Genomic DNA, 12,500 nt, shown 5'->3' on the forward strand with positions numbered 1-12,500 from the left:
CATCGCAGCTCATCTGTACGTTACTGTCTCAAATGCCCTAGTGTCATCAGTCTTTCTCTTGCAAAACATAGGCTATAATTGCTGTCCTGGCAACCTTGTGATAACTTCCCATAGAAGAGAGGCCCCCATCTCCATGAACCATTTCTGTTAGTTAAAATCCCATTTCTTTATTCTTACTCCACTGGTGTGGATGAGGGTGATTCCCACTTTAAGATTGCTAGAGAGGGTCTTCAGTAAGCTGATGGTACTCCAAAAATACATAATTCCATTATTTGGTTTGTTTGCCATTCGGACAATTGTTTTTATTAAATGAAAGATTAAGTCAACAATCATAATGTTGGAGGGGTGTGTGTGTGTGTGTGTGTGTGTGTGTGTGTGTGTGTGTGTGTGTGTGTGTGTGTGTGTGTGTGTGTGTGTGTGTGTGCGTGTGTGCGTGCGTGTGTGTGTGCGTGCGACGCGCATGTGTGTGTGCGCTTGTGCCTGTGTGCGTGTGCATGCATAATAAATCACTGTCACACTAAAAACAAATAGCATTGCCACTTTACAGAGATGCTGTCAGTTTAAGAGTGTACAAAGAAGAGGCCTCGTTAAATTAAACATGCTCCTATTAAATCTCTATAATGCTTAGCTCTGCAAGGATAGCCCATTATTTGAATTGAGTTGTTTCATCACTAGAAGTTGACAAGTCTGTGTTGCAGTGCGATCCGAGTGAGACACACAAACAAATTAATCTGTGCCCACTTGTTTTCTGTGCTGTGTATATTCTGAGGCCATCGCATCACGGAAAGGGAAACCACAGAGCTGGGTTGAAAAGGCACGGGTAGGGTCGCCGGGTCGGTGACGTTTCGCGGCCGTGGAGCACGGGCGTAGGCCGTGCTTCCGCATGCTCAGCATGCGCCACGGTCTATGACTTGCCGAATTGAACTGTGCACGAAATGTTCGCTTACAACTACCGGCTCAAATGTACTGTATATGGAAAACAACGTGGTCAAATTTAAAATACACCTCAAGTGGGGGTCCTTGGTGCTTGCCACATAATCGCAACATCATGGCTTCAAATATCAAACCTCCCCTCCCATGTCTTTACACAGAAATTGCAGATGAAATTGATCCAAAGCATGGCTTTGTATACTTCTGTATACAAACCGGATATCACGATGACCCATTGAGAAGAACTCCCATATACTGTAGGTGCACCGACAGTGTCAAGGTTTAAAAGAAAATCGAGGCCAAGGCAGTTGGCTGTAAACACACTATACTAGGCATGTGTTTGTGTGTAAGAGCGTCAGAGTAGGACGTTAGCGCTTTGTGTTCCCGAATTCCTGAACGTCCCCGCTCGGTGACACACCCTCCCCCTGGCAGCAGCCCTCTCTGTCTCTCCGTTTGATGAAGGAGGTGTTGCGGCTAAAGAAAGAGCGCTCATCCCTGCACACACTACACCGTTCAAAGATGTGCAAATCCCCAGGCTGACACAGGCTAAGCCAAGGGGCCTGGGCACTGTTGCCAACATTGGGATCCGGTTACGGCGCATAGAGGCTTGTGAGTGAGTAGTGGGAGCCTGATTGGCTGCCATAACGAGGTAACAGGAAATGTGTCTGTGTGTGGGTCCAACTATGGAGGTGTCAGGGGGGACATTTGCTGTGAGCTCTGATGGATTACTGCAACTATTGTTTATTTACAGTGCTTTGCCTTGGAAATGAGATATCTTCCTGGAAGCCTAAATGAGATTGGAGATGTAAACATTTCTGCAGGGCAGCAGACAAGTTTTTATTTATTCATTTTTTACACTGAAGAGCTTTGTAATCATTTTAAATGGACGGTGGCATTTTTCATTTAATGTAGTGATTATGTTGATTATGCTGATGACCCCAGGGAAGAATTGGTAACCTCTCCAAAACTGTATTGATGAAAAAAGGCAAAGACAGCTGAGGTTATCAGCACAAACTATATCTATACTTCGAATTCTATACAGATTCTCGATCTTTCCACAGCAGTAAAACATTGACATTCTCGTCTCTATAAATATTTAAGCAAAGCTTTATTTATCCAAAGTTCCAAACCATGATTACAAAGTGATTCACAACAGGATACCAAAGACAGGATACCAAAGACTACTAGAATAATGGCCAACAAACTACAAATACATTTTAGAACTGACACTATCAGAGTTAATTTCAACACAAATTAACACATTTTTCTAGTTTATTTTATTATGATTTTTTGGGGGGTTCCTTCCAAATGAAGCTGCGGTCACTTTAGGCTACTGTACAGCTTTTTATATCCTGTCACTTACTTAGCTGGGAATGGAATTCATTATGAGCAGCAGCTCATAATGAGCAGCAGCTCATAATGAATTGGGTGTTGAAAAAGTGCTCTTGGGAAACCATGTCGATGCAGCCTGTGGACTCCTGAGAGACTCATAGGTCAAAGTGTGCATGCGTGCATGCATGCATGCATGCATGCGTATGTGCATGTGTGTGCATGTTGTGCGCATGCATGCATGCGCGCGTGTGTGTGTGCGTGTGTGCACGTGTGTGCGTGCGTGCATGAGAGAAAGAAAGAGAGAGAGAGAGAGAGAAAGAGAGAAAGAGAAAAAAAGAGAGATAATGAGAGGTAGAGGCCGCTAGAGGGAGAGGGAGAAAATCAGTTTCTCTATACTTTAATGAGAGAATTCCTAAGCTGTTGTTTTTGCGCAGAATTAGCTTAATTGTTTTCACTTCACTTTTGTCAAGGTCTATTAGCTTACACACTAAAGCTGTTATTACCTGCTGAATGTAGAATTGTACAGGTCTAGAATTAGAACTAGAATGCTTTTAACTTTTTCCTGCGGGAAAACCGTCTCTACTTCATAGTTATTATTTGGATAGTTGTGTTGTGTTTGTCAAATTGCATACACTGAAAAGAGTGATAAAAAGAGATGAGTATATATAAACGTTCTAATTGTGGACTATAACAGTTACTTGTTGCGACCCAGGTCGCATTTACTATGAAAACATGCATTTTCTGTCAGTCCGTCGGTCCGTCACCCCACAGCTCCATATATGGCCATGCCTCGTGACATCACATGACATCATCACTGAATACTGATCTCCATATATGGGCATATATGTGTCCGCGACGTAGACTACATCGACAGGGGCCCCTCCCCATATATGGTAATGTCAATATATGGCCATATCACACCTCGTAACATCACGCCTCCATATATGGTCACGCCTTGTGACATCACGTGACATCATGCAGACCATTAGCTCTTGTGCATTTTTAAGGCCCTTAAGCCCCTTCTATAACAGATTTTGTCCCCACACGTCTCAAGATTTGCCATTGAGCACGGTAAGAGAATTCCGGTCAAATGTCTGCTAAATTTTGTCCCCCCGTCTCAGGATTTGCCATTACGTCAGATGTTAGTATGGGATGATGCATGATCATGATGCATGATCATGTATGATGATAAGAGTGAAAATATTAGATTACTCTATACAAGCTATAGCGTACATATTCACAACGGCATCTATATCTGCTATAGATGGGAAAAAGGAGGCGGCCACGTACAGATACTGAGGGTTCAACAACCAACAGTTTTGATGGAGTGCAACACATCTAGTATCCCTGTGTAACCGTTGGTCGCTTGGCAACTGGCAAGCATCCTACGCAATCTCTCAGCTTGGACTGTCTGCCATTTATTTTTTGGCATTTTCATGCTTTCAATTATTATTCAGATAGGTCAATGTAGAAAAACAGGAATCCAAGGGCAGAGAGAGAGAGGAGAGACATGCAAAGCAAGACATGTGTCTTGACTAGAACCCAGGTCCTCATGCTTACTAGAAAATTATGGTCTGGGCACTAACTGGCTGAGCCACCAGCCAGACCCCCTAAAAGGGTTCCAATTGAAATGGCAAAGTAAGGGCATTTGCTTGAGTCTGTATATAGGAGGGGCTTAATTATTACATGCGCAAGCAGAGCGCGCAAGTAATAGTTTTCGTCCAGTGCGTCGCCATTTGATGCGTATGCGCCGTGCCAGCGTATTACGTAATGACTACTTGTGCTTGATATGGCAGTGGTGTCAGATTACATACATGTAAGCATGTAATACATGTAATACATGCATTACCTTTAATCCTCCCGACACTAAAACATATCGTCATTACGTCACCATCGAAAACCAATTACACCCTGGCATTGGGTCCTTTAAACCACAACTTTATTACGTCATCATTGAGAGCTAGTTGTACCATTTATACCCTGACGTCATATGCTGCTACGATACATACGCATCAAACGGGGCATACGCAAAGTAACCACAGTATACCGCTAATCAACTTACAAATTACATAGAGGCATTTCCTTTAATCCACCCGACACTGATCGACATATACGTCACCATCGAAAGCCGTCACTCATCCATGAATTTGAAATGCTTAAATAGAAATACCTTCATGTTCCTTCATGTTCTCCAACAGTTCTTCAAAAGAAGAACATGAAGGTAATTCATGTTTCTTTCACAGAGAAGCTGAGATTTGACAGTTTGTAGCGGTCGACAGTACTTGCACGCTCTGCTTGCGCACTAATAGGCCATACTTGTATGCAACAAGCAAGTAGGCACTCGACAGAGTTAGTATTTTTAATGGCTTGTTCAAAAATGTTATAAACGTTAATGTACTGTAAAAAATGGTCAAATGTATTCCAAATCTCTGTGCACACTGCATGTCTCTCATCCGCGTCTTATTTATAACTCAGAGTGGTGTTATTATGGGTTGGATCCCACCGCAGCCCAATAGTTATAGTATAGCGGATCACAGCCCACTGTGATTGGCCAGTAGTGAGCTGCTTGCACATAGTGTGCACAAAGTTCACGGCGAAGATAATTTGAGAAATGCCATCAGCTCACGGAAGCCTTTCCCCTCGATCATCTTGGCCGTCAACTCTGTGCACACTATGCTCATGCGCATGCTGTCACGTGTAGGTGAGGTAAGAAGAACCCAAACGCAGGACAGCCAGGCATGTTAGTGTTCAAAACCCATTAATTGGTGTTTTAATACAGAAGACAGGTGAACATGCAGACAACTTAAACAGACTGAAACAAGTGACAGGATACAATGACTTAACAAGGACTGACTTGTCAGTCTACACGTGAGGGTTAATTACAAAATGAGACACAGCTGGAGCAAGAGGCGGGGAGAAAAATAACCTTGCTTCATCAGTTATAAATTGGTTATTGGTTCTAAAATATGGTTTTGGTTAATGTTGTTGTTGTTGTTGTGTGCTGCCGTTTGTATGCGTGTTGCTATATGGGTGTGAAGAAGGGAAGCCATGGAAGCGGTCCAAATAGCCTGCCACACAGTAGCTGTATAGGGAACTCTGGGTAAGCAGACTCTAAAAGTGAGGCGCTAATAGCAGCCATTACATCACCTCTCTGGGAATAGCAGTCTGGGTCTATAAGAGCTGCTCCTGGCTGAACCCTCTGTGCTATGTATTCATTGTGTATTTTTGTTTCCTGTGCACGTGCAGCATGCGTGCTTGCGTGAGTACAGTAGGTAGGTAGGTAGGTAGGTCAGGTGTGTGTGTGTGTGTGTGTGTGTGTGTGTGTGTGTATGTGTGCGTGCGTCTGTGTGCATGTGCGTGCGTGTGTGCGTGCGTGTCTGCATTTCCAAATATATATTCCAATATGGATTACATGGCGGTAACATTATTATTAATGACACAGGCGAGTGAACACTTAATTTGTCTGTATACAGTTACAGAGTTACAGCTAGACATGATATACTGAGGTGTGTGTGTGTGTGTGTGTGTGTGTGTGTGTGTGTGTGTGTGTGTGTGTGTGTGTGTGTGTGTGTGTGTGCGAGTGTGCGTGTGCGTGTGTGTGCGTGTGCGCATGTGCGTGTACTATGTGTGCACTTGACAGCCATCCAAACTGTCAGCAGCAGAAAGCAAAAACGGCTTTCATGTTGAGACGGCATGACGCCACTGCCACTGGTCCATAAATATTATCATATTTATGGACCCAACAATATTATATATGGGTTGTGTCAATTTTGTCACTTCATGTACAACATAATTTAATTACACTTTCAAATATGTTTTTAGCCTGTCATAATGGAAATAAACAATGAACTGATTACAGTATATACCATGGCCATGGAGAATACTCAATTCTGGTTGGCTGCAGGGCATGCATTATTTTACACAAAACCACGCGTTCTGGTCACTGTTCCCTTAAGGTTATTTACAATTTACATGTTTGTGGTAAAAGACGTGGTTATTGCTGTAAGCTGATTTGCGCCGCTCTCGATGAAAACATTGTATTTAAAACAACCACTTCACGCTCCAGCTCTGCTTGACTAGCGCTCGAGCGCTCAGCTACTGCCCCCTCAATGATCTCTCATCTAAACCGGCTCACCCACTTACTGGAGTACTAGTACTTTAATTCCAAGGTTGAAGAAGGTAGCGACACATTGTGAGCTTGTAGATCGGCTATTTTCAAATGGCCGAAATGTACATACTGTAGGTCTGAACTAAGTGATTAATGTATGTTTCTACAAAGTAACTTAAGTCTTCAAATAAATGTAGTGGAGTAAAAGTACAATATTTGGATCCGAGATGTAGGGAGTAGAAGTAAAATCATTGGAAATTGGAAATACTCAAATTGTATAATTCAGTACAGTACTTAGGAAATGTACTTAGTTACTTTCCACCACTGCAAGACATGATGCCAGAGTTGGGATCACTCTGTAAAGACATTCTGACAGTTGTTAGAATCTCTAACCAACTACTGTAGGTTAATCGAATAATCGAGAAGCAGGGTTTTTTTATGATATAATTCGTTGTTTTTAAATTTCTTATATATGACTTGACACAAAAAATCAACTAAATAGATTTGTCTGATTAACCTCTTAAGCTTTCTTGCAAAATGGTGTCATGCAAAAATAGTGAGCCCATATTATTTACACAGTACAGTAAAGACCCTTGTCAGAGTACTATGAAGTGTACAAAAAAGTGCATACAAATATTACAATTTCCTTCATCTTAATCGAGCCAAAAGTTTGATATAATCGTGATGTCATATCGCCGACCCCAATTCCTATACCCCGGAACATCTCCTCTGCATTTGGAAGCATGTGTCGGGTGGCATCCAGTTTGAGGGAACGTTGATCACTGTCATGCCTCCATACTGACGGCACGGCCTGCTTTAAAGGCCTGCGAGGAGAGAGCAGTGTGTGTGTGTGTGTGTAAGCTCCCTGACACCTCCATCCCCTGGCCCGTCTCTGCAGCACGCAGCCATCCATCATTCTACCACACGGCTTATCTAGGCAGAGGCATGCTTGGCTGCTACTGAGCTGCACCGCTGGCATAACCCATGCCAGGGGAGGAGGTTAATGTGTGTGTGTGTGTGTGTGTGTGTGTGTGTGTGTGTGTGTGCGTGCGTGCGTGCGCGTGTGTGCGTGCGTGCGCATGGGTGGTCGTGGCCCGGGGGGGGGGGGGGGGGGGTACACATCTTTCTTAGCGTTTGTGTGAGTGTAATGCAGTCGTGCGTGTTTGTCTGTTGTGTGTGTGCATGTATGATTGAATAGGTGTGCCTATCTGCAAGCCTGTTGATGTGTGCGCACTTGAGTGTGCGTGTGTGGCAAGAGAGAGTCAGTGCACCCATGTCACTTAACCCCCCCCCCTCCCTCCATCTACACCGGGGGGTAACTTTCCAGTCCCATAGACGAGGCTGTCTGTGTCTGAAAATAGACCTATCTGATCACAGCTTCACCCAAACGGGGAAGCTCTCTCTCTCTCTCTCTCTCTCTCTCTCTCTCTCTCTCTCTCTCTCTGACTCGCTGCTCTGTTGTGTATCTGTTGGTTCCCAGGCTGGGCTCTGGATCTAAAGGTCGGCCAGGAGGAAGACGACTATCTGAAACCGTTAGGAAGGAGGGTACAATTTTTGAGACAAGAGACGAAGGTAAAAGGCAGCTCAGCTCACCTGCACCTGACTCCGCTTGGCGAAGCCTCCGGCCTTTTGGGTTTATGACGGTAAGAGTTAACTTCTGTATCTTGCACCTGCGCTAGAAGGGTCAGGCTTTTTCATTGGCTGGGATAAATCTTGGGAAAGATATACAGACTTGCCCGGTTGAGCTTTCCCATTCTCCTGTTGATGCATTTTACGTCTTGAGGCTAAACGTGAACATTTAATACAATAACAAGCAAAAACACATGCACTGTAGAACATTGTTTATTTAATATTATTTATTGGTGAATGGTTCCCATAGAAATATATATATTTTAATTTACTGGTAAACTAAAAAATACTACTGCATGCCACATTTCAAACAATACAATTATTGTTTGGAAATTCTATCAATATATGTAATTTTTTCACTTTCTTGTGATGCATTTACACTTAGTTTTGCACAGACTGCCATTCTTAAAAGAGAAAGCAATTTAAAGGCTATAAACCACAATCACTTGTTACAAACCAAATACCCAAAGGGAACTAGTACTTATCTGTTTCGCCAAACCCCACAATTATACCCTAGGGATAAAATTTCTGTCTGCTCTGTGAGTGGACAGGACAAAATGGTGTCAAATAAAACAGCGGTTTCCACCCATATAGTCCCGGCAAATACTGAGCTCGCATTTCTTTTTAGATTTGAAATGTTTTACGCACAGACATACCACATTTATGATACCCTCATGTGACAAACAAACCCAGCATGTCCCCTGAATCAAGTTGAAACCAGCAGTTTATCTTTTCCAGATCACTGTCAAAACCGATTCTTGTCAATAATCACATTTAAAAGAAAAAGGAAGTTTGAACCTATACCCCCACCCCCCTCTATGCTCTCACTACCAGCCAGCCACCCAATCTTTTTATATTTTTCGTATTTAATCTTTCAACGGATTGCCCCAGAATCTCCCTCTCTCCTTTCTACCTCCATCCATCTCTCGTTACACACCCCTTTTTCACATTCTCTTCTTTCCCTGCTCAACAATAGCCACGCACCAACCCCTCCATTAGGGCCGGTCTCAGAGGTGTTGTGGAATGTCACCTTGAGCCCTTGGGTCCGCAGCGAGGGGTGTTTCCCAGCCCCCGGTCCGCGGCTCGCCTGGCTCGGCTCGCTCGCTCCTTCTTTACCGTGACCTGCTGCACACAGAGGGCCTTTGTTGGGGCCCCCGTTAACTCCACAGGGAACTCTCTCTCGCTTTTCTTTCTGTCTAGGGGACAGCCGTGCAATATTCTTCCATGTACAACATGTCCTCAAGCATTGATTAATACTTAACAAGTGAAGTAGCGACAGCCTATTCCTTGTTAAAACATGTTTAAATCTTTTTTGTTAATGATGCTTGTTTCTTTGTGGTGGATGTGGTTTGATTGCGCTGTAGGATGTCTATGAATTGTATAGTATGTCTTGGATTTATTTAATTTTGTTAATCTGATTCTAATTTGTGGCTTTGTTTTACATTTTTGTTACCAAATTGCCTGGTTACATTTGCATTACCTGACAGCTCTTTTGAACTGGGTTTTATTTATGGGATTACGTGTCTTGAATAAACCTATTTAGTGTGCCAGTTTGGAGGAATAAGATCTCTCGGGAGGCAAGTAGCTGAAAAGGAATGCACTGAAACGTCACCGGTTCAGTTTTCACCAGACTGTTCCCTTGTTTGTGCCACTCTGTTGTCCCTCTATTTGCCTCCCCTCCTTTTCCTCATTCTTTCCTGTTAGCGGCTATTTGTTTGAACACCTCTGACGAAAACAAGGACAACGCCCGTCTTTCTAATTGACCTGTGCAGGATGCAGGTTATTTAAAAGAAAAAGGCAAGCAAGGCTCTCAAGCGTCAGGCTTGAGAATGTGTTACATTCACAGACAAGCATGTCCACTTCCTTGATCTGACAAATCTTGCATACGCACGAACACACGCATGCACGCACGCACACACGTCACACACACACACACACGCACGCACGCACGTCACACACACACGCACGCATGCACGCACGCACGCACGCACACACACACACACACACACACACACACACGCACACACACACACACACACACACACACACACACACACACAATCCTGACTCACACTTTGGCTGTGTTGTAGCACTATTTTAATAATGATCATAATTAAATTACAAGCTATCTTTTAGTGAAGCCAAAATCATTAGTATGGCTATTTGTGGTAGACTGTGTTGGCCCTGAAACTGAATCTGAAATAAATAAACACAAACAAAAGCAAAGGTCATGAAGTGTTTGGCATTGGTACCTTTTCAGACTTGTGTTGACTTACTGTAGTATTCAGGCAATTAGCATTGCCCTCTTGAGAGTGTTTGACCCTCAACAGTTTCAATGGTAAACTAAACATATCCATATGCCTATATGCCTGTGGTGAAGGGGCTTCACTTACAAATCATTTGTTACTCTCATTATAAAATTCTCCAAACCAACTACAACAGCTAAACATCTCCATTACAGTGCATTCTCCTTTTTAAGAATCAAGCCTATTTTAATGCTGGGGTAATAGATTGTATACCTAAAACAATGTGATTGGGATGACTTTCTTTTTAGAAAAGGGCATATTTTGACACTGAAAACACTGACAGCCAATTATGAATATATAAAATGTATAGTATACAACATGTTTACAGAACACTATCTTTCATCGGTGTGTGTGTGTGTGTGTGTGTGTGTGTGTGTGTGTGTGTGTGTGTGTGTGTGTGTGTGTGTGAGTGTGTGCGTGCGTAAGAGATTTAGGGGCTTAACCCATTAAGACCCCCCGCCCTCTCAAGTATTTTGTTCAAGGGACCTGCAGAAGCCGCTTTCAAATATATATTATATTCGAAAGCTCGTCTTCAATAATGCCTCAACATCGGTAACTTCTGCTGCTGAATGAACGGTCCCGGTTAAAGATCCTCCCCTGGTGACTCTGTGACATGCACTTGTGGCTGGGAATGTCTTAACGCTTGGCTTTAGTGTCCACAGGGGACATTAAGATTCTTCCGATAGAGTTCTCTCAGTGCTTCAGACTCCCTCTTAGGTCAAGGGTCCTGTCTAATGGCAGTAAATATAGCACCCTCGCTAATCATCGTCCCCTTATCTTCCCGCTTCACTTGTTTGACAGTCTACCTGGGGAATTCAGACTATGTATGGGCATGTAATCTAAACCTGTCCTGATACACAGTCAGTCTTGAGCAAACAATGTATTGATTTTCTGATAGGTATTTCAGTAGCCTACTCATGTTTTTTGTATTTTTTTAAAGATTTGTTTTAGGCTTTTCTGCCTTTATTTATAGTATCAAGTGAAGATAGACAGGAAAGAGGGAGAGAGAGAATGGGAGAGACATGCAGCAAAGGTTGTCATGAACGGGACTCGAACACGCAACATGCTGCCAGGCCAAAGCCTATGTGTGGCATGCCTGGACCACTTGGCCAGCGGGCACCCTCGTATTTCAGTATTTTATTGACTTAAACCTTTTTTATGCTTTAGTCGGCACATAAAACACCTTCCTTGAAGGCCTACTATTCAGATCGCGATACAATTTTCCTACTATAGGATGACGACAGGCGAGTTTGATTTTGTCTATTGATATCGAGTTTACAGTACAGTGTATGGTCTGTTTGACCATATATATTTGTTTATAGCCAAACATTTCACTTACTGTACCAAACAACATTTTTCCACCCAGAGTGGGAATTCAAAATGTGGTTATTATGGCCGCAGTCTTACATCTGTACTGCTGTCCCTCCAAGCCTAGATTTTGGTGTGTTTAAAATTTAAATCACCCATTTTTCTCCCTGTTCATCCCAACTTTAACCTTGAGAGTTAGCGATTTAGGCTAGCATCAGAGGCACTGAAACCAGCCCAGAATCTGTCTTTTATCAGTTATAAAACACCAAGTCAACACTGAACTTAAGATGTTCAAATGCTCAGAGTATTTGAACATTTTCATACTATAGTGTTAGCTTTTCTGAAATAGTTTACCCAAAGGAATGGTAAAGCATACCCCCACCCCACTTCCTTATAACCACAGCGGAAACTATAGCATTAAGATAAGAGAGGTGATAACACAATATAATTTATTTACAGATGATTGCCCGTGTTTTCACACATTTCACACATTTTAAATAGCATGTGATGTAATCAATACACATCTTATATCTCTGTTGTCTGGCAGAGATAGGAAAAGAAGAAAACCCCTTTAAAACCAATGCAATGCTGCCTCATCAAAGTTGGTATTGTGACTAATACTGACTATTGTCAATTAATTAGAAGAGGTGGTGGAGGCAGCTGCTTTAGCAGACAGTTTGAGGGTCCAATGGAGTTAGCTGGTTTCGTCAAAATACCTTTTGAATACTTTTCATTGGTACATTTTAACACACTCAATCGCATTGATTTATGGAAGATAAAAATAAAAAACCTGAAAAATGGGTTTCTGTTGGACAGCAACAATATGCAGATTGTCTCTGTATATGATTTAGCCGGATTACATTAATAATTGGATCCCTCTTAGCCAT

At 42.7% G+C, this 12,500-nt stretch overlaps 1 protein-coding gene across 1 annotated transcript in view; it reads left to right on the forward strand.

Moving 5' to 3' along the window:
- sorbs2a (sorbin and SH3 domain containing 2a) overlaps positions 1-12,500 on the forward strand; it is an 81,832-nt gene that overhangs the window by 3,781 nt on the left and 65,551 nt on the right. Inside the window, exon 2 of the mRNA XM_080759592.1 lies at positions 7,851-8,013. The gene's annotated coding sequence lies outside the window, so the exon portion shown is untranslated. The remainder of the gene's footprint in view (positions 1-7,850; positions 8,014-12,500) is intronic.

The sequence above is a fragment of the Protomyctophum bolini genome, assembly GCF_963924005.1.
Source record: "Protomyctophum bolini genome assembly, chromosome: 3".
Taxonomy (NCBI): Eukaryota; Metazoa; Chordata; class Actinopteri; order Myctophiformes; family Myctophidae; genus Protomyctophum; species Protomyctophum bolini.